Source organism: Hylobates moloch, unplaced genomic scaffold, assembly GCF_009828535.3.
Source record: "Hylobates moloch isolate HMO894 unplaced genomic scaffold, HMol_V3 SCAFFOLD_8, whole genome shotgun sequence".
NCBI lineage: Eukaryota > Metazoa > Chordata > Mammalia > Primates > Hylobatidae > Hylobates > Hylobates moloch.
In genome coordinates this window covers 14,458,118-14,484,382 of record NW_026652283.1, presented here as the reverse complement: position 1 = coordinate 14,484,382, position 26,265 = coordinate 14,458,118, and the positions used below count along the sequence as shown (strand labels likewise).

At 36.4% G+C, this 26,265-nt stretch overlaps 1 protein-coding gene across 3 annotated transcripts in view; it reads left to right on the top strand.

Moving 5' to 3' along the window:
* The window catches only part of EPS8 (epidermal growth factor receptor pathway substrate 8), a 178,272-nt gene that overhangs the window by 72,505 nt on the left and 79,502 nt on the right, over positions 1 to 26,265 (top strand). The window contains exon 1 of one of the 3 annotated variants that reach the window (XM_032159719.2): positions 723 to 791. The exons of 1 other annotated variant lie outside the window; for it this stretch is intronic. The gene's annotated coding sequence lies outside the window, so the exon portion shown is untranslated. Of the gene's footprint in view, positions 1 to 722; positions 796 to 26,265 lie in introns of those variants that run through there. One more of the 3 variants, XM_032159720.2, reaches the window with a different exon arrangement.

Here is a 26,265-nt window from a genome sequence, read left to right as displayed (position 1 = left end):
ATCAGGCCTGCTTTAGAGTTGTGAAGGTTTCATGGGGCTGGAAATCCAGCAGAGTGCTTTCTCTCTTGAGGGAGCACTTTATTCTCTTCTTTCTCCTTCAAGGGGCATGTTGTTACCAATTTCAATCTATACTTAAGTGCTAAAGAGACTCCAGTGATTATCCCCATAGCTCCAGTGTTGGCCACAGCTGACAATGTATGCTTTTGTGCTTACTATTTTAGCTATCAGTTCTGGCTTTGGTTTAGCATCAGGGAATTATCTTTTTTGCAAGTAAAGCTACGTATTTAATTTTGTTACACTTATTTTCTTCTTTTCTTAGTGTCTGTAGTGGGAAGTCTTCATGAGCTCAGTTGACCATATTTCTGTACCTGGAATTCCCATAAGTTACTTATTAACTACCATTTCTCAGATTCTACCACTCTAAAATGGGAGTAATAATGATGTCTGTCTATATAGCGTTAATTTAGACCACACAGTAAGCTTTCAGTCAATGCTAGCCAGTATTATTTTCACCATTTAAAACTTTAAAAAAAATCATCTTAGGCAAGAGTTGGAAGTGTAGTGGTAGCTGTGTTTACTTACTTAACAAGAGGAGGAAATCTTAGTTAACGCCCTAGAGAAACCAAATCAGAAATTTTGTTCGGTACAGTACAATGCCGAAACTGACGCTTAGAGTCCCACCCTTTCTGACGTTGTGCCAAAGGTCACTTGGCACATAAGTAAACTGAGTGGAATGGCCTCTCAATATTGCCTGGACGATTGCTTAGAGGAGTATTTCCTGAACTGTGTCGGTAGGTAAGTTTGAGTTTGTTAATATTTTCTTTGCTAAGGAGGGCTCTCAAAGGCATAATTATTATAAAGGGCATTTGTAGACCTTGAAACATGTAGCAATACTTTTAGTCCAAGTAAGCCCTATAATTGCTTTTTAACTTCCCATTTAGTATTCCGAGTGGATTCTGAACTTGGTGAAATTAGTGGTAACTCAGTCTCCACAGGGGCTTGCCTCCTGTCTTCTGGCTTACAGAGGTGGAGATTCAAAGGATTTCTTTCCTTTAGGTCACGGTATTTAAGAGAATAATTTTCCCCTTATATTATAGCTAAGAAGAGGTCTGTTGACTATTACAAATTGGGAATCCGTGGGCGTAATGTATCAAATATTTAAAGAATTACTTTGAACTTAACCTTGTATGCAAAACATTGATTATCTTATAAATATTAACTGCTTTGGATTGTTTATACAATGTTAGTTGTACTATGAAAATTTGCTTATTAACCAAGTTTAGACTTCTTAGGTTGTTATTGGCTTTGAGTCCACAGATTTAACACTGCCAAATTTCTGTGTAAACATTTTGCTTGGGACCTAAAATACAGTTGAATATGTGTATTTAAAGTTTTTTTTAAAGCCCATGTATATTAATGGAACTTGTAAATGTTTAAATAGTCAATTAATGGAAGCTTTTAAGAAACAACTCTTTCAAAATATTCAATTTTATAATTATGTTTTAAATATCAAACTTGAGTTAGTGACAAACATGTAATTCATAATATATAAAGATCTATAAGTAGTTCTTATTGATTTGTTACATTTACTCTTACTCAGAAGGAACTTTTTTGTTATTATTCTGTCACTAGTAATTAAGTGCAAGGCTATTTAAAAACAAATAAGAGCTAATAACATCGTAACACAGACTAGATAGAGAGCAAAAATAAATAACTGGCTAAGTTACTGTTTTGGTCTTGGGAAATATAGTAGGTTCTTGAGTTTAGGTGCCATGGTTATGGCTGTTTTGATCCTTTTTTGAAATACATTCTTAGATGTGTTGATTTTCCTGTAATGTCTCTATTATTTCTTAGGACCCTTCTATACTGTAAAGAGCATTATCAATTTACACAAATTTTAACTACCCATAGAAATATTATATACAGCTTTTTTGTAGCATAAATAGGTGAGGTTCCTCAAGACGTTTATGGCCTGGTGTATTCTTACCCTTGCTATAAAGCTTTGGTCAGCTTTAGTGGCCAAACTCTAAGGCAAATGGCAGTATTAATGTGGAGTGTAAATCTCCATATATGTTCCTGGAATGGTATGTAAAATATTTTGTTCCCTGATCCACCTGTCTCCACCTTTAGTAAGATACCCTTGTGTCTGCAGTACCTTGAGTTATAAAAGAGGTTTCCGTTTTTCAGCAACTAGACTTGGAAACAATTTTTTTTCAATTTAACTTAAGCAAATTGTATATAAGAGGAAATGACTATGGAGGAGATATGCTGCTTAGTCTCATTTCTATGTAAATAGTTCTGACATAAATTGTATAGAGAAGTCTCTTTTATAGTTTACTTTTCAGTGATGTCATTTGTCATTAAATCATCAAGGTAGGTATGAACCTTGGAGTTTTAAGGTGACGAAAATGAACTCATTACACTTTAAACTTTTGGCCAGGTTCTGTAACTTATGCTTGTAATCCCAGCACTTTGGGAGGCTGAGGCAGGAGGATTGCTTGGGCCCACGAGTTCAAGGCCAGCCTGGTCATCATAGTGAGACCTTGTCTCTACCAAAATAAATAAATAAATAAATAAATAAGCAAGCCTGGCATGGTGGTGCATGCCTGTAGTCCCAGCTACTCAAGAGACTAAGTGAAGGAGAATGACTTGATCCCAGGAGACTGAGACTGCAGTGAGCTGTGATTGTGCCATTGCACTTTAGTAAGGGTGACAGAGCGAGACTATCTTAAAAAAAATTCTGGCCTTTTAAATAATAGCTTAGTTGAATTGTATAAATATTTTTTGAAGAGAATATAATGAGGTAGGTTATCATATAGTCTTTTGATCATTTATTATACAGGATATTTCTAATGTAAACAATCTAGTATTTTAAAATTTCTTTTTTTAGAGTTTAAGTTTGTGTATTTGTTTTGACTTGTTTAATTTGACATGTAAGCACTTAAAAATTGATTTTCCAGCGACATGAAGAAATTATACTTCGGTTAAATTTGTGGCATTTTTATACAGAATCATGTGTACAAAATATATTAACTAGGTTTGTTAATTTGATTAGAAGAAACGTGGTAGTTTTAATGCTCAATATATTTTCTAAAATGCAAAAGCAATTTGTGAAATATTGTCTGTCTGTACTTGGTAATGTAAGATCTGAGCTGAATGAAATGTGAGTTTCTTAAGCTTGTCTTAGATTTTGTATCAACATTTGTTAAAGAGCTTGGTTTTAGGAACATTTGTGTGCATTTTCTTGATTATTAAAAATTCTTTGTGTCAGGTATTTAGATGTAATTTAGAGCAATATTATTTAACTTTGCCAATTATATTATTCTGATCATTAGATTTAATGCTGTGGTAACAACTCTCTGACATCTCATTATTACTGTAGTATTAGATTCCACTGGATTCTTTATCTTCCTTGTTTCTAAAAAAAATGCTTTTCCTCATTATGCAAGTAATTTTTCTTTATTTCACCATTTATACAGTTGGCCAGACCAAATGACATAGTGAGTATCCCTTAAGCCAGGGGTCCCCCAACCCCTGGGCCATGGTTCAGTACCTGTTGGCAGCCTTTTAGGAACTGGGCCGCACAGCAGGAGGTGAGCAGTAGGCCAGCAAGCATCACTGCCTGAGCTCTGCCTCCTGTCAGATCAGCAACATCATTAGATTCTCACAGGAGTCGAACCCCATTGTGAACTGCACAAGTGAGGGATCTAGGTTGTGTGTTCCTTATGACAATCTAACTAATGCCTGATGATCTGAAGTGGAACAGTTTCATTCTGATCCATCCCCCCTACTCTTGCCTTGGAAAAATTGTCTTCCATGAAACCAGTCCCTGGTGCCAAAAAGGTTGGGGACCACTGCATTAAGCAGAGCCATGAATATCAATCTTGGACACAAAGCCTGGGATTGTGGGTGGGGAAAGCCCTCCTGCTGCTCTGGCCGAGCATTCCAAAGACTCTTTCAATTCTCTTAACTTATTCAAAGCCTGGATTCTAAAAGCCAGTTGGGCTCCCTTTGCCCATTCATAATTCATGCTACAGTCTTCTGGCTAAAAATTGTCAGTAGAGTTCTCATTTCCCATTATATGAAATTCAATGTCCAGTGTGTAACTTATCTTTTGGGTCATGTATCTTAATGTATGGCTTAAGCTTCTTCTTTATGCTTTACAGTTTCCATTTCCTGCCTCTTTTTCTTGACACATGGTGTAATTAGAAAGTCTCTCCCTCATATTCAAAATTTACCTCATCCTTAAGGTTTACTGACCACTGCCATTAAATTTTTCTTGGTTTCCCCTTCTTCTTTCTGCATTTTCTTACGGTGTTTTGTGTTCCATCTTCTGTTATATTTATTTTTACATGTGTTATATTTTACTTCCTAATGACTGAGTTTAACTGATTGAATTACTTAATGTCTATCTCTTACTATGATGGGTTAGAGGTGGTTTTGTCTTGTTTCTACTAGGTTGCCTTGCATTCAGTACATGCTTATTATAAATATTTGGTTACTGAAAAAAATAGAATGATATAACAGTGTTATAGATTATAAGACATTTTACTCCTTTATTGGAATGGACATTTGGGGACAGGGGATCAACTGGAAATCTAAACAAGTGTGGCATGGCTCTCTGAATCAAGCTGTCCCCAGCAGGGAAAGCTGATGAAACAATCAAGGCTGCAGCTAAGAAATGTTTTAAATCATGTTGCATAGTGGCTCAGTACTGACAGGCAAAGGACAGCTCTTACTAGGGAAAGACTTTGGACTAATAGGAAATTGAAGAGTAACACAGGCTTTGTGGAAAGTGACTACAGTTCTAACTCAGATAACATTTTTCATGAGTTCATAGTGTGAGAATAAATACAGTCAATTCTGCTGTAATGATTGTTTTGAAAAATGGGAGTTTTTGTTCTTACGTGATTGATATTAGGCAACACTTTGAGCATAATGCAAATTTCACTTTTGCTTATGCATGATTTCACCTGAGAAATAGTAGGCGTGCACAGAAAATTTCACCCCACTAAAATGAGCTGCCTAGGCTACACAAAGTGTAAATGCACACACCTCAGACATTGCCCGGCTCTCTCACTTTACCACATGTTATGAGCCACACTCATTCCTATTTGTATTATAATTTACCCTCCAATTTTAGATAACCCATCTTGCACCACTTCCCAATAATTTACATGCAAGGCCTGTGGCTGCCTGGAATAGAAATATTTCTTTCCCACAAATAACAATTATGTTAACATTTTTGAGCCTTAACTATGTGCTAAGCACTATGATAAGTGCTTAACATGGATTATGTTATGGAATTCTCACAAAACCTGATACAGTAGGTATTATTACTGTCTTTACAGATGAGGAAAGTGAGGCTTAGAGGGGTTAATTAACTTGCCCATGGTCATAAATGGCAGAGCCAATTCTTGAATCAAGTCTGATTTAGATCTTAGTGTTCTCTTACTTTGTAGATTACAGATAAGTAGCTTTCACATGTGTTATTTCATCTGCATTTAATAACTGTCTCTGATTGGCATCATAGGCTGTTTCGATCCCTATGATAGATGAGGAAACAACGCTACTCAGGGTAAGAATGCACAGATCATCATAGGCAGAGCAATAACAGGAACTCATTCTCATACCTAAATCAGAATTTTTTCCTGGGGCTTATACATAAAAGGGAAGGAAAACAATTAGAGAATTAGGGATAGGGAGGTGAACTGAACTACAAAAAGAGGATGAAATGATTGTGTTGGAAGTTGGGGAACAAAAGAAGGTGAGTTATAATAGTACTTCAGAATTGTAAGGGGAGAGTCTAATGAAAAATGAACACTAGGGGACTTGTAACTCTGTGGTACAAAAAGCCTAATCAAATTCTTACAAAGGAATTAAAACCACCAACTTCATTACAAGATTGTGGTAAGAGAAATCTGATCATGAGCATAAATCACTAGTAGTAATATACTGAGAAATCAGAGGGAAGAGCAAGGCGACACCAGACGAAGACTTCGGAAGGCTTTATTTGTACTTGTTTTGTAGCATGTGATTTTTTTTTTTTTTTTTTTAGGGTAGTGAGTTACCTTACAGGCCCTTACAGATATGCAAGTACTTGATTAGTGTTTGTTATACTGAAAGCTTACTAAATAGTAAGGAGAGTAGTTGTTCAGTTGGGTATTGATTAAGGTGAAGTAATAGGAAAAGTAAGGGCAGAATTGATGAGTAATGATGAACCCGAAGCAGAGGGTCAGCAAACTCTAGCCATTGGGCTGTTTTCTTTCTACAAGCTGAGAATGCTTTTTACATTTTTGGTAGGTTATTAAAAACAAAAATGAAGAATATTGACAGAGACTGTATGTGGCCCACAAAGCCTAAAATATTTATAACCTGGCCCTTTACTGAAAGTTTGTCAACCCCTGACCTGAAATACATCCCATGAAGAAAAAAGTTAGACTTGTTCCCTTTTAGGAAATTGGATTAGGTACTGTAAAGTGTAATATTTCATAGGGGCTACATTTTCAAACATGTGCCTTTTTCCCACATGGAGGAAAGAACTGTCATTTATTTAGCCTGCTCTTTTGCTAGGGGTTTTGCATACTTTGATTGTTCTTACCCTTGAGAGGTACTATAACCACTTTACAAATGAAGAAACTAGCCTCATAGAGGCTAAATAAGCCTAAAGTTTTACATTTAATAAGGATTGAAATATAAGCTTGCCTGGCTTGCTAACTAGATATCAAATATGGGCATTTATGTAAATTTATTTAGTATGTAAAATAGAAAAAAAATTGTACACATAGACAATAGAGTAGGTTGGAGAATTGTGTCATTTTATTACAAAATTTGCACAAGGTAGAATATCTTTGGATAAGTTGTAAAAAAAAACTTACAAGTAAAATATAAAGAACAGAAAATTCTAGCCTCATATTAAAAATGTAATATTCACCTAAAAGAAAGATGAGATTCAAGATGTTTTTGAAAGGAAATGCAAAATACAAAAAGTGTGTTTCACTTCAATAGAAAGTATACCAGCTAGTACTTTATTTTTGAAATGCAGATATTAAGCAAATATTGGCCCAAATGTCTAACAGTAAAGATTTATGAAGAGAATTTCAGAGTGCTGTGAAAACATGTAATGTAGGAATCTAGGATAGATTGGTGAGTCAGGGAATGGTTTCCCAACAACGGGCCATTTAAGCTGAGATACAAGATTTAGGTAGGCAAAGATGTAAAAGATAATTATTCTAGACAAGTGTGATAGGCCTTGAGGAAGGAAGAACTTGGCATATTCAAGGAAATAGCATTGTGTCTTCCAACACATTTGAGGACAGAAATTATATTTGTTTTGTTCATCATTTATATCCAGCTTTGTAAGTACAATACTTGCTGCTATATAGTAAGCCCTCAGCAAGATTTATTGAGTGGATAAGAAGGAATGGACATTTTCCTAGGAGATTCCTGGTATGATTGTGAGTACAGGGATTCCCTGGATGTAGGCTACTTTTCTGTTTTCTGAAGCCAACCTAATTACATTAAGTTCTTCAGATTGTTAGTAACCCCAGAAGATTACCCTAGGCCACTTTCCCAACCCTTCTTAACTGCTGTCTCAGTGTCTGGATGGAGCTTGACCTGGATATGGTCTGAACAGAAAATGCAGGAAAAGTGAATGTAGAATACCGCAACTGGATCTGCTCCTGAGAAGGAAAAGTAAATCTGCATTATTACAGTGTCAGCAGTAAGCCTGAGATAGAATGAATACAGCCACTTTTTAAAAAAATAACCAGCTGAGGCGCGGTGGCTCACGCCTGTACTCCCAGCACTTTGGGAGGCCGAGGCGGGCAGATCACGAGGTCAGGAGATCGAGACCGTTCTGGCTAACATGGTGAAACCCCGTCTGTACTAAAAATAAAAAAAATAAAAAAAATTAGCCTGGTGTGGTGGCGGGCGCCTGTAGTCCTAGCTACTTGAGAGGCTGAGGCAGGAGAATGGTGGCGTCAACCCTGGGAGGCGGATCTTGCAGTGAGCTGTGATTGTGCCACTGCACTCCAGCCTGGGTGACAGAGTGAGACTCTGTCTCAAAAAAAAAAAATAAAAATAAAAAAAATAACCAGCTGAGGGAGGGTGTTCTGTGCTGGAACACATGATCTTGGGTTCTCTGGGTGATAATACATGATAATCAGGCTTAGAGATTTAATAAAGGAGTTAAATACTCAACTACTTTTTATTAGAGGAGCTTATTTCTTCTAAATCAAATTCGAACTTCCAAACAGAGATAATTTCATTTATAGTTTTTATAGTTTGGGTGCATTAAGGAATTTATAAATAGAAAGAGAAGAGGGAGAGGGTTGCACGTTTTCCGCGTCTATGAATTAAGACTACAGTAACCACAGTGTTGCAGGACTTTTCCTTAGTTCAGTTGAGCATGGGGTCCTTTTCCCACGGCCGTGAAAGTTTAAGCTCGCAGACGGTTTGAAGGGTGAGTAAAGCAGGGTTTCATTGGCAAAAAGGAAAAAAGGGTAAACAGGGACTCTCCTCAAGGCCAAAGTCAATGCTACAGTGCTTCCCACCTTGCCTTTTGAATCCCAGGTTCCACACGGGAAAAGGAAAGGCCAGGCTCCTCCCCTCTGCAAAAGTGCAAACTTCCTCAGGCTCCACCCCAGTGCACAGGCTGGCAGGAGCTTTGCCAGGGACCCCCTCCCACTTAGCTGTCTCAATGGGAGGGACCATTTTACAAGATGTTTACCATACTGGTTTGCAGAATTAGAGAGAGTAACCTTAGGTGAGGAGAAGACTGGTATTTGGAGACAGAAGGAAAGAAAATAGATTCAGGGTCATTCTTGAATGTTAGTCTTGAGTTTAAAAAAAATAGCTGATAGGTGGTAGCAACAACACATGTGCCTCTGATTGTACAAGAATTTAATAATGATACTTGTGTATGTTTTACATAAGCTTAAACTTTAGTGAACTTTAGTTAATGGTATCAAACATTGGGGATTTTAATGTCTTCCTACTGGATATCGTAAGTCTGTTTTTCCTTACAAAAAGGGTAATATTGGCTAGCAGCTGAGGTCAGTGTTTACTAAGAGTTGAAAGTTTTGAACAGTGAGGAAAAAGATACCCCTCCTTACAAAAAAAAAAAGGCTTGCACAAGGTATGTTGGGAGGGAGATTAATGGTACGGGCAGAGTGAGAACTCTTATTGATTTAAAACAGGTTCTTTCTAAGTATTAAAATTTACTAAGGTATCAACAATGTCACTGGGCCCATTTCCAAGAGGGTATTCTAACTACTGCAGTCAACAACTGATTTGCCATAAAATGTCAATAACTTTTTAAAAGGAAGTTACATTCATGTGTTTATTTTGCTTTTTAAATGAGTGTTAAGTACTTTAGCATCATCTTAGAATTATTGATATTTTGTATGGGATTTAATAATGGATTAGTTAATTATGAAAACAAGATCTGAATGTTTTCTTCTCCAATTGCTGTAAAAATTTGTTGAAATCACCTTATTGAACAGATTTTTTTTAAACCCCTTGGAGTACCAGTGGGTGTTATTTTGTTGAATGAATGTTTTACCCAAACTTATGTGCATATTAGATTGTTTAAAAGCTCAATTAAAAAGTGAAAAATAGACACTGAAAATTTTTTGAGTGATTTCACATGTGTTCATGAAACAATGTATCGATTCCAAATCATTGAATATTTTAAAAGTAATGTCATGTATTCATTTTCTTATTTTATCTCCTCAGTAGACCGAGATCAGTGTGTAGGGGTGAAGCAAGGAGTCTTACTCTGTTTGACGAAGGTAAAAATTAAGAATCAGTGAGAAATGGAATTTGCAAAAGTCCCTGCCAGATAATGTTAGAACTGGACCAGAAAATAGGAGTTGGTATAAAACTAGACCAGCAAGCTTTTTTTTGCTTCAAAATGCAGTTCAGTTTATTGGTTTTGTAAATTAGAGATTGTGTTTCTTGATCTTTATTAAAGTAGAATACAATGTTAACCTACTTTAGTTCAAATTTAAAAAAATATACACACATGTATATGTATATATGTATGTGTATATACACACAGGATTTTAAGGACAGTTGCGTGTGTGTGTGTGTGCACACTCACGCACACCAAGGAAATTGTTAATCTTCTAGTACATCCCCATAACAGAGGCAGCTACAATAAGATCTAGCCTTTGCCTTACAGACCAGGTGGCTTTACCTGATAGGCTGACAGACATTCAGTAGTTCATTTGTTCCTCAGATTTCTTAAATTATTGTGATAAAGTTGATATTAAATTTACCAACTTAACCATCTTTAAATGTATAGTTTATTGTCATTAAGTGTATTCACATTGTTGTGCAGCCATCATGACCATCCATCTCTAGGAGTTTTTCATCTTCCTGAGTGGAATCTCTGTGCCCCAAAACAATAACTACCCATTCTCCACCCTCCACAGCCCCTGGCAGCCACCATTATGTTTTCTGTGTCTTTGAATTTGACTATTCCAAGTTCTTCATTTAAGTAGAATCATAGAGTATTTGTCCTTTTGTGACTGGCTTATTTTACTTAGTGTAATGGCTTCAGGGTTCATCCATGTTGTAGTATGTATGAGAGATGTCTGTTTCCTTTTAAAGGATAAATAATTCCCTTATGTAGATATATGATATTTTACTTATTCATCTGTGAATGGACAACACTTGGGTTGCATCTGCCTTTTGGCTCTTGTGAATAATGTTGATATGAGCATGGGTGTACAAATATCTAGTCTCTACTTTCAATTCTTTTGGGTATATACCCAGAAGAAGAACTGCTGGATCATATAGTAATTCTATGCTTGATTTTTCTGAGGAGCTACCATACTGTTTTCCACAATGACTACACCATTAAAGGGATATTTTAAATGAACAAACAAAAAAACCCAGCAGGAAAACCCTCTATTCTTATAGTCTTTCGAATTTTACAATGAACTTTCTAAAATAGGATGAAGATAGCTTCATTGGATTTCTTGTGTAACTGATAATTCTAGGAAGTATGGTCTGTGTCCTTAGAGGTAAGTGGTGGGTACATTTAAAATTAGTATATCAGTTTCTCTTTGGATAATTATGGAGTTTGGAGACATTAGGGGAATAACAAAGGTGAGTCTAAGTTTTTCCAAAAAAAAAAATACATAGAGCAGAATACAGGTGGGAAGATTCCTATAGAAATGAAAGAAACAGATACAATTATCTCAAATAATCAACTTTGCTTCCTGAAAGTGTCAACTTCGTTCCCTGATCTACTCTGCCTTCCAGAATGCCTGCATAGTTGTTTTCTTAAACATTAGTAATATGATTGTTACTCCTTACCATCTCCTAAAAGATTAAGTCCAAATTCCTTTATATGCTCTACAAGGCCCCTCACAATCTGGCATCAAGCTTTTCTTCATCATATCATCTTTTTATATATTCTGTATTGCAGCCACACTGAATATCTCACTATTCCCTGAAATTCATGTCCTTCCATATCCTTTGTATATGTCTGGAATGTTCTCTAACTACCTGTACATGTACCAACTGGTGCACTCCTCACTGTCTTTCAAGACCTGATTTTAGTATCTCTTCCTATATGAAACCTACCATCAGCTTCCATAGGTAGACACTTTCCTAGTACATTGTTCGTACCGTAATAACATTTACTAAAATGCATTGTAATTATCTGTTTGCATATCCATCCGTCTTGCTGAACTGAATGTTCCCAGAGGAGAGAAAGTATGTTTATTATATGTCATCATGCAAAGCACAATACCTTGTAGGCATAAATGTCCAAAAAATACCGAATGAACTTCTTTTTATTTATTTTTATTTTTATTTATTTTTTGAGATGGAGTCTCGCTCTGTCACCAGGCTGGAGTGCAGTGGCGCGATCTCGGCTCACTGCAACCTCCACCTCTTGGGTTCAAGCGACTCCTGTGGCTCAGCCTCCCGAGTAGCTGGGACTACAGGCACATGCCACCGCACCCAGCTAATTTTTGTATTTTTAGTAGAGATGGGGTTTCACCATGTTGGCCAGGATGGTCTCGATCTCCTGACCTTGTGATCCACCCACCTCGGCCTCCCAAAGTGCTGGGATTAAAGCCCTGAGCCACCGCTCCCAGCCTCGAATGAACTTCTTATGTGGTTTTGCTCACTCTATAGAATGTTTACCTTTAATAACCATTACATGCATGAGCTAGAATTCCTTTCATAATTTCAGTATTATTAATATACTGGATATATATGTATTGGATATAGGTAAAATATTAAGCATGCATTTTTTTCTTCATATTTAATATACTGTATATATGTTTTAGAGATAGGTAAAAACATTAAGCATGCATTTTTCTTCTTCAGTAGTTTGCTGCTGCTCTATGAAGATTTCCAGACACTGATCTCATAGGCATTCATACATTACCCCAGAGTCCTCTTATCCTAGGAGAAAGTATCTCATAATCCACACTTAAATGTTAATGACATAATACATTATTACTCCCAGAAGTGTTTGTAGTTTAAAAGTGCTTCCTATGGATGAAAATGCTTAACTCAAAAGAATGAATTAATTTCCAGTGGTAGAATTTTATTCACCTTGTCGCCTGTGTAAGCAATAGATTTTAAGGAAATAGGATGATACTCTCTCAACTCTAAAATCACACTGGACAGGCAGGCTTCCAAGAGCACCTCTGAATCTTTAGCATCTCCAGAGTGGTGTTAACATGGGGAATATATTCTGTTTCCTTAGGCTGCTGCTCTAAGCACTTTGCCCTTTTGGAATAAATTTGTTCTTCTTATACTGCCTCCTAATAATCTGCACGGCAGAGAAATGTGGTTTATTTCATGGTGCTTAGCCTGACTCACAAACTACTTAAGAATTTCTTTTTCACATGTGTAGTCATTTAATATTTAAACTAGTTTCCATGAACCAGTTATAAATATGAGTGAATACTTATTAGCTGACTTGACATCTAAAAGGATGGTCTTTCTACGGAAAGCAAAATATTGTAAGAGTCAGATGTTTGAACTCTTTTTAGTCTAGATTACTCAAGAGGAAACAAACAGCAAGATCCTATTTAATTGCTTGTTATTTTGAAGAAGGAAATGTTATGTTATTTTTCTTCCCCTAAGGGCCATGTCCAGGGCAGTATCATTTTGGTGTTTTTATAGGTCTGTGAGATATTTCCAATGTTTCGAAACTAAAAAACAAGTGAGATTGATATAAATGTATCTGGACAGTGTAATGTTTCAAAGCTTATCCAAGTAGTTGTTCTTTCAGATTGAAGACTTGGTATTATTTGTACTAAAGTCCTATTGATATAATTAATTTCATTAAAAATTTTAAACTAATGGATGAGAAGGACATACCTGAATCCAGGCATGGATTATGTAGATGTGAAATGTTAATATATATCTGTATATGTGTAATTGTGTGTGTGTGTGTGTGTGTGTGTATGCTTAAGTGTGTTTCAGTTACTATCAAGCATTCTAAAGGGGGATGGATCACACATACAGACATAGCATAGAAACTGAGTTTGGGCTTTTGTGTTGGTCTGCCTGTGTTTGAGGCTTTACCATGTACTAACTGTGTGATACTGGGCAAGGCATTTCATCGTTCTGTGCCCCAGTTTCCTCATCTGTAAACTAGAGATAAAAGTAGTACCTGCCTTTTAGAGTTGTGATTATCAATTGAATTAATGCGTGCAAAGAACTTACAACAATGTTTGACACATATATGGACTTAAGTGTTATTGTTTTTGTAAATTATTATTAAATATTGGTGACGCAGTTGATTCAGAGAAAGAATTACCTTTTAAAAAAGTGACTGTTTTGAAGCCAAAGATATTAGTTAATTTAGCAGATTGAAGTCATAAGGTTGTTTATCATTAAGAGACTATGGTATAAAGATGGACACAGGTAGGTAGTAGTTTATTCTTTATAATATACCTTATATTACCAATTTTTGACTATTTTTAAAGTTTTATTTCTCCTGACCATATGTTTATGAAAATGTTCTTTACTTTGAAACCTGGCTGGGTTTAGAAAATATATGTCCTTTGTCTATTTTGTGATAGACTTCAATTTTGTCTAATCAGTGTTTGAAAGAAATGGCACTTGTATGGACTTCCTTCCAAGAAAAACAGTGGGTGTTTCAGGAAGTGGTCTTGGTGAGTCAGAGCATAGTACTTTTTCCTCTGAGTCAGTTTTGAACCTCCTTGATATAAATAGGCATGCTTTAACCAAAAGTTCTGCTTTTCAGATGTTAAAATCATCATCGATACACGGCTACACTAACAGCAGTGCCTTCATTAGTTTTTCTGCTCAGTTGGCATTGAGGCTCTTTATCTAATTGTGACTATAGAAATTCTGTGGAATAAATTTCTTTTTAAATTTTCAATTTAATTCTGTACTTTTAAATTAGTTTCTGTTTTCACACCAATTTTGCTTCAGAAAGGAGTGGAGTCAGGTGACCAGTTGTGTAAATTTTAGAGGAATTTATATTGGTGGTAATATACACTTTAGTCATTAGAATTCTATGACTTCTCTTTTAGCCCACATGTATAACTCTTTATAGCACAATTTCAGTTCAGGGATTATTTTGCAAAAGACTGTACTAGTTTGCCACACCTCAGAATTGTTTAGAAGATAGAAAAGAATACATTAGAGTGGTTCTTCATAACCACATTAAAAAACATTAAACATGACAAATAATTGCCAATTGACTAGATATTGTTAATGTTGAATTGGTTAGGGAAGACTTTCTTTTTTTTTTTTTTTTTTTGAGATGGAGTCTCATTCTGTCCCCCAGGCTGCAGTGCAGAGGCACAATCTCAGCTCACTGCAACTTCCGCCTCCTGTGTTCAAACAATTCTTGTGCCTCAGCCTCCAGAGTAGCTGGGACTACACATTGTACAGTACCATGTCCGGCTAATGTTTGTGTTTTTAGTAGAGATGGAGTTTCATCATGTTGGCCAGGCTGGTCTTGAACTCCTGACCTTGTGATCTGCCCACTTTGGCCTCCCAAAGTGCTGGCATTACAGGCGTGAGCCACTGCGCCTGGCCTAAGGGAAGACTTTTAAAAAGGGGTGGGAATTGAGGAATTGAGAAATTGCTAGATGGGAGGTATAAAGTAGTGGAAAGGGCATTTAGGGTAAGAACAGACACTTAAAGTTGGGTCAGTCAAGGTATGCTCAGGACAGTGGTGGGAATGAGGGTTTATATATAGGACTATTTGAGAGAATATGGATTACTGGAAAAATTATGTAAGCCAAAATTATGGTTGAGCCTTGAATGGTACACTAAAAAATTGTATGTATGACTATGTAGTTGGTAACATTGTTTAATTGTCATACATTTCTCTTGAGTTGTAATTGGTTAAATGCAACTGGTTTTTAGTGAATTTCATTTTATAACTAATATTTAAAGAAAACTTCTCTATTTCTCTTAAATATATAATCCTGCAGGAAGATAAAGGAACTGATAGATATAGAGGTCAAATGATCTGTGTGTGCTTTTTCATATAATCCTCATAACAATCATTCTCATTTTACAGATGAGTAAACCGAAGCTGAGATAGGATAATGACTTGTCTAAGGTCACAGAGAGATGTGAGTCAGGATTTACTCTTAGGGTTGCTCATCTTCATACTATTTTCTTTTCACTATGGCAAAATACCACAATAAAAGCACTGGGACAAACTCAGTAAGTGTTTATTATTTCCAGTAGCTATGAAAAAGCAACTCAAAGGCATTTTTCTTCTGAACAGAAGTATTACTTTCTTTTAGGAATAGGTCTTTGGACTCTAGGAAACTGCCTTGTGGGTAAGCTTGCTCTCGTCCTCTTGGGGAGCAGTTTTCTATAAGGTTTGCAGGGGCAGTCAAATCGGTGGAGGGATCATTTGTAGGTTGTGGTGAGCCATGCTGTGGATCATCTGTCCTTTGCCTATTTATATTAGCAGATTGATGGTCATTTTCATTTTTTCAAATCTGAAGCATCTGGGCCTTGATTAGTTGGAATCTTTGATTTTCATTCTTGACATATACAACAGTTACAAGAATATGCCACATTGTTTTATCCTATTTCCTTCATAATGGGGAAGCAGTCATGTGGCTCTTGGCAAAACTGACCTTCCCCGAGGTTTCAACAGAGGCAGTTGAGATTAAACACCACTCTCGTAAACACTGAATCTCCTATCTCCTAAATTTCAAACTGGCATCCTGGAAAAATTTCTTTGTTAGGATCTGGAATTGAACAGCTCAGTTCTTAGGAGAGCAGGGCAAGTCATCATGTTTTCCCCAGCTAACTAGTTTGAATGTGCTACTATGTGCTGGTACGTGCTATTCCCAGGGCTTCTTAGCAGCTAAATTGTTTTTTTTTTTTTTTTTAAAAAAAGGATGAAGATTTATTTTTCCACTCCATTTGAGGAAAATAAGGAAGTTGGCTGGCAATAAGAGAGGTCAACATGGAGAGGCTGGAGGAGAGAGATGTCTGTTTACTGTGTGGATGAGGTTAACTTAAAGAGCGGGGGTTGGGGAGTCTAGTTGGCACTGCTTGTTCTTTTCCTTGAGTAGTTCTTGTTAGAAGCTAGAGCTGCTGAGTATTTTCTGTTTTAACTTACTTGGTTAAAATATTTATTAGTAAGATTTTAAAATTACTTTTAGAACATTGTTTTATTCTGTCTTTTCTTATAAGAAGATTTGAGATAAACACCTCCATTTGGCCAAGTAATAAAATATTCACAGGCATAATTTTTTATAAAAGATTTTAGAAAATTGTTGAGTTTTTCCATTTTACCTTTATTAAACAGTTTCAGAAAGCCTTTTAAAATACATATTTCTTTCATAATCATTCATATGTCCCCATGCTTTGTAAAACATATGTTGTCTCAAAGTTGGATATAAAAGTGTCAATTCTAGTTTTATTGATAGCTTTTATACAACTGGAAATATGTTCCCATAGAGAAATTTCTGTAATAGGCATGAACTTCATGGAACAAAGTCAAGGTGATGCCATGCTCTTTTGGAATTTGGTGACTCTTTTGTCACTCTAGTGTCCATTGTCTTTATTCTGGTACTATCTTGGCCTTTATATTGATCTTATTTCTAGTAATCCTGATAATCTACTGCTTGGACTCCTAAACTTTCAGAATCCAGTTCCCTTTTTTTCTTACTTATCAATAAAGCTAGATTATCAGTTCTTTTTTATACAGATGTAGGACTATCATCTGTAATTTTTGGCAAAAGAAGAAAAAAATCCATATAGTTCTTTTTAGCGGTCATGTGACCATGTGATTTTTGGGTAAAAAACTCTAGCCATTATTTTCCTCTATGTGACAAAGTGGTTGAATTTTATCCCACATCTACTATTAATTACCTCTTTGACAGTGAACATGTTATTAAACTCTGTACCTAGCTTATTCATCTGTAAAGTGGGAATGATAATTGTTCCTACTTCATGAGGCAGTTGTGACAATTAAAAGAAAATGACACATGTAAAGCAGTTAGAACTGTGCCTGCCATGCCGTGTTTTCTAGATGTGAGCCATTGCCACCGCTGCTGCTGTTCTGCCTCTTCCTCTTCCTGCTGTCACTGCTATTGGTAGTTTGTAATAGTTTAGTTTTCCTCTGTGCCCTGATTTTTTACCACCATTTGGCTTAGAATGGGGGACAGCAGTTATGCCATGTAAGTGATATCCCGTTTATTTAATCAAGAGCTGGAATTAATTTGGGGGGTTATTTAGAAAAGTTAAACTTTTTCTTCCTATAAGCAACCCATTTTACTCAGTTTGTGCTTCTCCCTCAAATTTTCCCTTCTTCAGTCTACAGGCCATTTTCCCAGTTGCTTAGAGATGGGAACTGTGGGAATAGAAAGAAATGCAAATGCTGGCCTTATGATAATTCCCTCTTCAAATCTCCTCTTCTTTCTGACCTAAAATAACCTAATAACCCAAACAAATCTATCTGAAATTCCCAAACAAAAATCTACATAATGTGATCTGGGAACATGAAGGTTCTTTGGTCACTCTCCCTTCCCTGCTAATCCAAACACCTTTTTTCACTTATTAATTCACTATAAAGTGGTGTGTTTCTGCTTGGTTTTAATTCCAGATGCCCAAGTTTAGGAATGTAGTTCCTGGCAAATATTTTTGGGGGTTTATAAATTGACACTGGCCTAAAAGTGGACGTGTAAAAAAGTCCCATTTCTTCCCAAGTGGAATAGTAGTTCAGGTGTTTTTCTCTGACCTTCTGATTCATCAAGTCCATGTTTTTTTTTTGTTTTGTTTTGTTTTGTTTTTTTGAGACAGAGTCTCGCTCTGTCGCCCAGGCTAGAGTTCAATGGTGTGATCTTGGCTCACTGCAACCTCTGCCTCCTGGGTTCAAGCAGTTCTTCTGCCTCAGCCTCCTGAGTAGCTGGGATTACAGGTATATGTCATCATGCCCAGCTAATTTTTTGTATTTTTAGTAAAAATGGGGTTTCACAATGCTGGCCAGGCTGGTCTCGAACTCCTGACCTCGTGATCTGCCCACTTTGGCCTCCCAAGGTGCTGGGATTACAGTTGTGAGCCACTGGGCCCGGCCAAGTCCACGTTCTTAAACTTGGAAAGTCTCTAAAGTTAGTGTTTCATAGATTTTACTGTTTTATTTTTGTGTTTCTTCATCCCTACTGTCTTTTAGTTTGTTTTGCTTATGTTCAAACTGCTACCTGAAATATAATAAATAATAGCATTCTCATTCAGAATTATTTTTACATATTTTTTTGTCAACAGAGTACTGTTTCACTTGTCTTAAAACATTAAAAACACTTTCAATAAATGCATAAATTCTTTGTTTTAAAGGTAGACTAATTATCCTGGATTTTAAATAGAGAAATCCTGAGAGAACATTTTCAGAATGAATCTCTCAGTCCCATACTTTGGGAAGTTCATAGCTAGGTTTGATGCAGTCTGTGTTTGTATCCTTATAAACGCTATCTGTTTTATTTTTACTTTTTAATAAATTAACAGAAGTTGTCATATTTATTCTTTTTGCAACCTCCGCCTCCTGGGCTCAAGTGATTCTCGTGTCTCAGCCTCCTGAGTAGCTGGGATTACAGGTGCCTGCCACCATGTCTGGCTGATTTTTATATTTTTGGTAGAGGTGGGGTTTTGCCATTTTGGCCAGGCTGGTCTCAAACTCCTGACCTCAGGTGATCCACCCACCTTGGCCTCCCAAAGTGCTGGGATTATAGGTGTGGGCCACCATGCCCTGCCTCATTTTCTTATTTCATACTCTTCTCCCTCTAGATTGTAAGCTCCATGAAGGTAGGAACCCTGTCTGTTTTGCTAACTGTGCACTCAATATGTAGAGCTACCCTGTCTAGTGTGGTAGCTGTTAGTCTATATCTGGTTATTAACATTTAAATTTAAACTAATTTATATGTAATAAAACTTAAAATTCAGTTTCTTAGTGGCACTAGCCACATTTCAAGTGCTCAACACTTGTGCTCAGCTACTGTACTGAGCAGTGCTAATATAGTGCATTTCTGTTATTCTAGGAAGTTGTATTGGACTGTGCAAGAGCACTGATGGGCACATTCTGGTTACGTAGTAAATATTTGTTGAATGAATGAGTGAATGAATGAAGTAGTACTCAGATTGGCAGGTGCCAATTAATGTTGAATGAATCTTGTTTGAATAATCATGTTTAAAAGTTATTTTAGTTTTTAATTAATCCATGTTGACATTTCCCCAGCCAACTTCAAAATACTGGATTTATCATCAGTAAAAGGAAAGTATGTAATAGTGGTTAAAAGCACAACTTGTTGCCGATGTCATGGCCAAATTACCTTTACTTATAACTCTAATAAGTCTCAGATTCTCATTAAAATGAGAATAAGTAGTTCTTTTTACCTCTTAATAAGAAGTAAGATAATGCATGTAAAGTGCTTGCACAGTGGCTGACATAGTAAAATAATCAATGAGCATTATTTTTACAATAATGAAATAGTGAGATATGTCTAAATTTACCTCATTCATGGGTGATTTCATGGTTATGAAGAACTTTACTGCTGGTTTTGAGAACTTCTATTATAATTTCACATTTTTCAAAGGTAATGCTATTCACAGTCAAAGCTTGTATTTACTGACTTTTAAATATAAAATATAATAGGCTCAATTATTTTTTCCCATTGGAATTAACTTTTTGTTCTTCCTTTATTTTTTAATGACTATGTAAGTAGGTAAACTCTCAAGAAGAGAGTTTCATACTACTTTTATAGGCAACTTGAATTTTAAAACTAACGTACAGGTATCTCTGCTTTTGTTTTGGAGTAGTTCACAAATAACTTGTTTCCAGCTGTATCAATTTAAATGGGCTTCTCTTTGGGAAAAAATTAATAAAAATGGATAAAGTAGTGGTTATTTACCTAAGGATGAATTCCAGGTTTTATTTAGGCATCTAACTCTGCTATGATTTAATTTCTAGAAAAGCAATTAAAGCAAGAGCTTTTCATGAACAGTAATGTCTGATTTAACTGGGGATATTGCCTCACTTCCATGCTTCAGAGTTTGTTTTCTCTCTGGGATTTGAAAACAGAATTTGTTGTTATAATAACAATAGGTAGTTAAACATATACTACCAAAATACCAGCTGACTTTATCAAATGTAAATTTCCTTCATTTTTTTTTTTGTGTTACTTTCACTCTGGTTGTTATGGTACCTTTGTTTTTAGTATAAACTTGTACTCATATTTCATAGTCCTCCTGAACCTCTCAAGTTCACATTAGAGGTGACTTGAATTTTTCATCTGGGTTTTTCATTGACAAATATTTCTTAACGTTTAGACAATGAAAATATGCTACAGAAAAATGGCAGACTAAGCATATACATTTGTTTCATTTTTTGAAAAATATTACTTTAAGTTTTGGGATACATGTGCTCAATGTGCAGGTTTGTTACATAGGCATATGTGTTCCATTGTGGTTTGCTGCCCCTAACAGCCCATCACCTAGGTATTAAGCCCCGCATGCATTAGCTATTTGTACTGGTGGTCTCCCTTCTCTTGCCCCACCTCTATCTGACAGGCCTTGGTGTGTATTTTTCCCCTCCCTGTGTCCATGTGCTCTCATTGTTCAGCTCTCACTTATGAGTGAGAATATGCAGTGTTTGGTTTTCTGTTCCTGTGTTAGTTTCCTGAGGATAATGGTTCCCAGCTTCATCCATGTCCCTGCAAAGGACATGATCTCATTCCTTTTTGTGGTTGCATAGTATTCCATGGTGGTATATGCATTTATTTCACTTCCTCTAAATAAAATAACAGTAAAGGGATTTTTAAAATGCAGAAAGCCAGTGAGACAAAGGGACTCTATAAAGCCTGTGGATAATTGTGATTAACCTAGAAGTCCTTACATGCTGAAACCTAAGCTACTATTGAGAGACATTGAGAAGCAACCTTATTTTCACTTCAGAACCTCCAACTGACTCAACAGTGAGAGTGGGGCTGAGAATAGTAGGATGTATTAGTCATGTGTTTAGAGTGAACTTGGATCCCAGATGCCTCCTCACACTCCAGTAAAACCAGTAGTTTATTCTGTGGAGAATGTGAACTAGAGAACTCGGTTGGGGATACCAAGGCACAGACAGAGGGTGAAAGATGAAATGAAATGCTTACTAAACAGCAAGACACCCTGGCTGACTTCTTCCACTTATTGCCAAAGTTTTGGCAGTCAGCTTTACATTCTCTAAACATAGAATTGGAAGATACTTCCTTGGAGAACCTGACTGATCTATGCAAAAGCCCTTAGACACTGATGGTTGGGGTCTACCAACAGGACTGCTGTGCAGTGAAGCCCACTTGTTCACAAGCCCCACCCATGTACACTGACTTTCTTGCCAGCTTTTTAGGGCTTCATCTTCAATATGAGTAATAACCAGTAATCACCTGATATTTAAAGCAATCCAGAAGCCAAAACAAACCTAGCAAAAACAAGGAAATTGTCATAAAGAGACAATGAATGGAGATGAACACTTAAAAATATTATCATGGATATTCTCAGAAAGATCAGAGAATATACTGTAATCAGAAAATAAGTATAGACACTGTAAGAAAAGGAAGCTTTTGGTTCTAAAAAATGTGCTCCTGAAAAATGGAACTGATAGAAGAAATAAGAAACTCAAAATGTTTTTTGAAGATAAAGAAGAGGAAGCTACCCAGAAAGTAGAAAAAAAAATTACAAAATGAAAAGCAAAAGAGAAAATACAAAAGTAGAGACTTAGACCAGGAGGTCCTACTCTGAGCAACTGAATTTTTTAGAAAAAGGAAAAGTATATATAGCAAGGAAACTATCAAAGAAATAGCAAAAGAAAATTTCCTGGACTTTAAGAAAATGATTTTCAAGTTTGAAAAGGCCTATTGTGTTTCCAATATGCTGAATTTTTCAAAAAACACCCATACCAATGTATAGCACCATAACATTTCAGAACATCGGGGTAAAAATGAAGATCCTAGACTCCAGACAGAAGAAAACAGACAGGCTCTGTACAAAAAAATTGGGAGTCAGAGTGGCCCCTAATATTCAGCAGGGGCCATTGAAGACAGAACCACAATGGCTTCAAAATCATGTTGCAAAAAACAAAAAAACAAAAAAAAAACCTCTTTCAATCTATAATTTGAAACCAAGACAAATGGTCCATCATGTATGAAGGTAGAATAAACACATTTTTCATCATATAAAGTTTCAAAAATGTACATTTCTAATACTCTTTCTCAGGAAGTCCCTGAAGTATGTGCCCTACCAAAATAAAAAAGGCATGGAAAGAGGGAGGTCCGGGATCCAGGAAGCAAGGCTCCAAGACAGGGGGAACATGAAGGGGATACACAGGGTGTTGAGGAATGTGGATCCCCTGATGAAAGCTGTCCGGAGCCTTAGAGAGTAATCAGTTCAGAGTGGAGCAGTCATATATCTGGGAAAGAAGCCTGCAGAAAGACAGAAATGTTAGAGTAATGATAGAATGGGTAGTGCTTCAATGTATTGAAAGGAGGGCTCCACTTCTGGTGGTGTAAAGTAATAAAATTAATGAGGGGGACATAGGAACACTAAGAGTTGGGGGGGAAAGATAATTATTAACAAATAGAAGACAAATGTATAAAAATGGAAGGGTATTCTTAGTATACTGTGAATAGCATTTATGTAGATACAATAAGTAAACACTGAATTTTAGTCTCACAAAAATGTGGTGTATCTGTAATTCATCCTCTGTGATATGATTCTCACTTCATCTCCAACCTCATCCCTCATAACTTCCTACCAAACTGCTGACAGTTTCCTAAGTGTCCAAAGCCATCTCCTGCCTTTGCTCTTCTCTTCTGCCTTCTGGCTTACTCAGCTCCTGCATCACAGCCTGTGAAGCAAGGCAGTTATGAACTGAATGTCTCCCGCTTCCAGCCCTAGGTACAGGCCTTGCATACTATCTTTCTACTTGCCACATTGTACTATAAATCATGTACATTAAAAAAAAAAAAGTAGTATAGTACTACTTTTGATGTCTCTCTGCCCCATTATACTATACATTTCTAAAAGTCATTATCTTTCTTTCTTGCTACTTTTTTTTTTATTGGTAGAAATGGGACCTTACTATGTTGACCAGGCTGGTCTCGAATTTCTGGCCTCAAGCAATACCCCCACCTTGACTTCCAAAAGTGTTGGGATTACAAGCATAGTAAACCACTGTGCCCGGCCTGTCTTGCCTTTTTTGGTCTAGTCATTCTTTGAGGGAGATTTTATCTTCTAGATCCACCCCTAATCTAGTTGCCCTTGAACTTCATACTTTGCTGTCTTCTATTACCTATAATGTGGTCTTTTCTTAAAGATGCTCTTTTTTCCCCCCTAAAATTTCTTTATAAGCAGGAAAACTTCAAGGAAAGTTTGTCCTGGGTTTTCTGTGATTTGGATGAGGTGCTAGAGATTTGTTTTCTTAGTAGGATTACCTAGTGACAATCTGGCTTGTTTTTTTATATTCAGCCAAGTGTAGACAGTTAGTGGAACTGACTTTTTTGTTTGGTCTTGACTCTTCTTTGTTGCATCACTTCCTAGCAGGCTATTAGGACTGCCCCTATTCTTGAAGATAAATGAAAAATAGTATTTTGAAAAGATCACATTTTTATCTTTGTGAGCAAAATGTTAAGAGGCATAGGATAATAGGAAGAAGGAGCAGTTAAGAATTGAGGGTTTTAACTTACCTGCTTAGTCGTGAACTTTTCATGGACTTATAAAGTTACACATGTTGCTCTTGATACAGTCTGACACCTAGAAAAGTATACAAAATATTCTGTTAGAAAGCAATTACCTTCCCCCATATAATCATTCTACTGGCCATTGGATCTGTAAAACCATGTATTGCTAAAATAGAGCAGACAAATTGAAACAATGGATAATCCTTGATAAGATATAATACCTCTGTGTTCTCTTATCAAAGCAGTCAATGTTAGAATATTATGGCAGGCAGGAAGAGAAGAAGTTGAGATAAGAAATAGTGACTATCAATAAAATATATGAGAAGTAGTTTGGGGGCAGTGTATGTGCATTATAATACACTAGAAAGATTTAGTTAACCTTTAAAAAAATAGAATTCTTATGCTTTTTTAAAAAGCCCCATGTGGTTTAACAATTAAGTTTTTACTTGTAGTAATATTCGGGAGATGTATTTATGATTTAGAAAAGTGGGATGAATTCAGTACAGCAGTTGCCTAAAGGTACCATTTTCCACTTTGTAGCTTGTAAGCATTTATAAAGATATATTGTACATTTTAGAAAAGATTGATCCTCTTAAGGAGCTGTACGGAAATGCAGTGAGTCACCTGCAGTATTTTGTTTGCTGCTTAATGTCCTTTGCTCTAGGTGATGCAGAGGAAGGTAATCATGTGGTGTCAGGATGGTTAAATATTAAAATATTATATCTCATCCGTGGGTTACAGCTCTTCTTGCTGTACCTGTAATGTTTTATGATTTACTATTTTTAGATGCCATTTAATACACCAGAATGAAATTTGAATTCAGGCGTTTCAGTCTCATTGAAGATGATATTACCAACGTTTCTCCTCTTCTGGTCCACCTCCTTCCCCAACTCCCAGCCTCTGCTAACTACCATCCTACTTTCTACTTCCGTGAATCCAACTTTTTTAGAGTCTGCATATAAGTGAAATCTCTGTGCCTGGCTTATTTCACTTAACAATGGGTACAGTTTCAGTTAGGAGGAATAAGTTCTGGTGACCAATTGCACAGCACAGTGACTATAGTTAATACTAATGTTTTGTATATTTCAAAATAGCTAACAGAGAGGGTTTTAAATGTTCTTACCACAAAGAAATGATAAATATTTGAGGTGTTGGATATGCTAATTAGCCTGATTTAATCATTTCATAGTTATACATGTATCAAAGCACATTGTACACTATAAATATATACAACTATTATTTGTCAATTAAAAACAAAACAAAACTTTTTAAAAAGATGTTTTTAGAGTATGTTTTTCCATCTTCCCACCCAGCTGGTTTATGTCAGGCCCTGGTAGGTCTTTTTCTGTTTGCTTTTGTAAAGTATGTTGAACTGTACTAATTTAGCATGTGGTGCTGTTATGGAAAAAGGATATTTAGCATTAAAAATATATTTAATCCTAGTTTTCTCAGTAAATACTCTTCCTTTCCAAAAACTAGCGTTTTTAATGCCTTATTTTAAGAAGAGTTGATTAGAATAAAGAATATAATTGCATATCAGAATGAATAAAACTGAAAACTTTTGGCAAGCACACAATGGTCAAACTATCACACAATGGTGTAACTTATTGAAAAAAAAAACGGAATGTAAGTCAGTCAGATCAGAGTTTGAGTTCTGCTTCTAATTTTAGCTTCTTGTGTTACTGAAACAAGAAAAGTTCCTTTGTCCCCCTCGCAGGGCATGCATGCAATGCCGGTGTGGCTTGTTTCTTCAGTGCCCCGCTGCTCAGACCTCTAGGGGAGCATGCAGACTGGCAGGCTGTGAGGTTCCAACCCCACAACAGTGTCTAGGGGTGAATGTTTACAGATGAAGCCCCCGTGGGCGTGTGTTACAGGGTGCTCTTTTAGTTTTGCTGTCTATAGACAGCTTCTGTTAACCAGCTCAATTAGACCCTCTACCTTATTGCAAGGACAGGGGGTTTTCTGTATCCTGGGGTTATTGCCTTTGGCGTATCAGAAGAATCGGATCACACGTGGGCTTGGAGAATGAGTGCAGGGTTTTATTGAGTGGGTAGCTCTCAGCAGATGG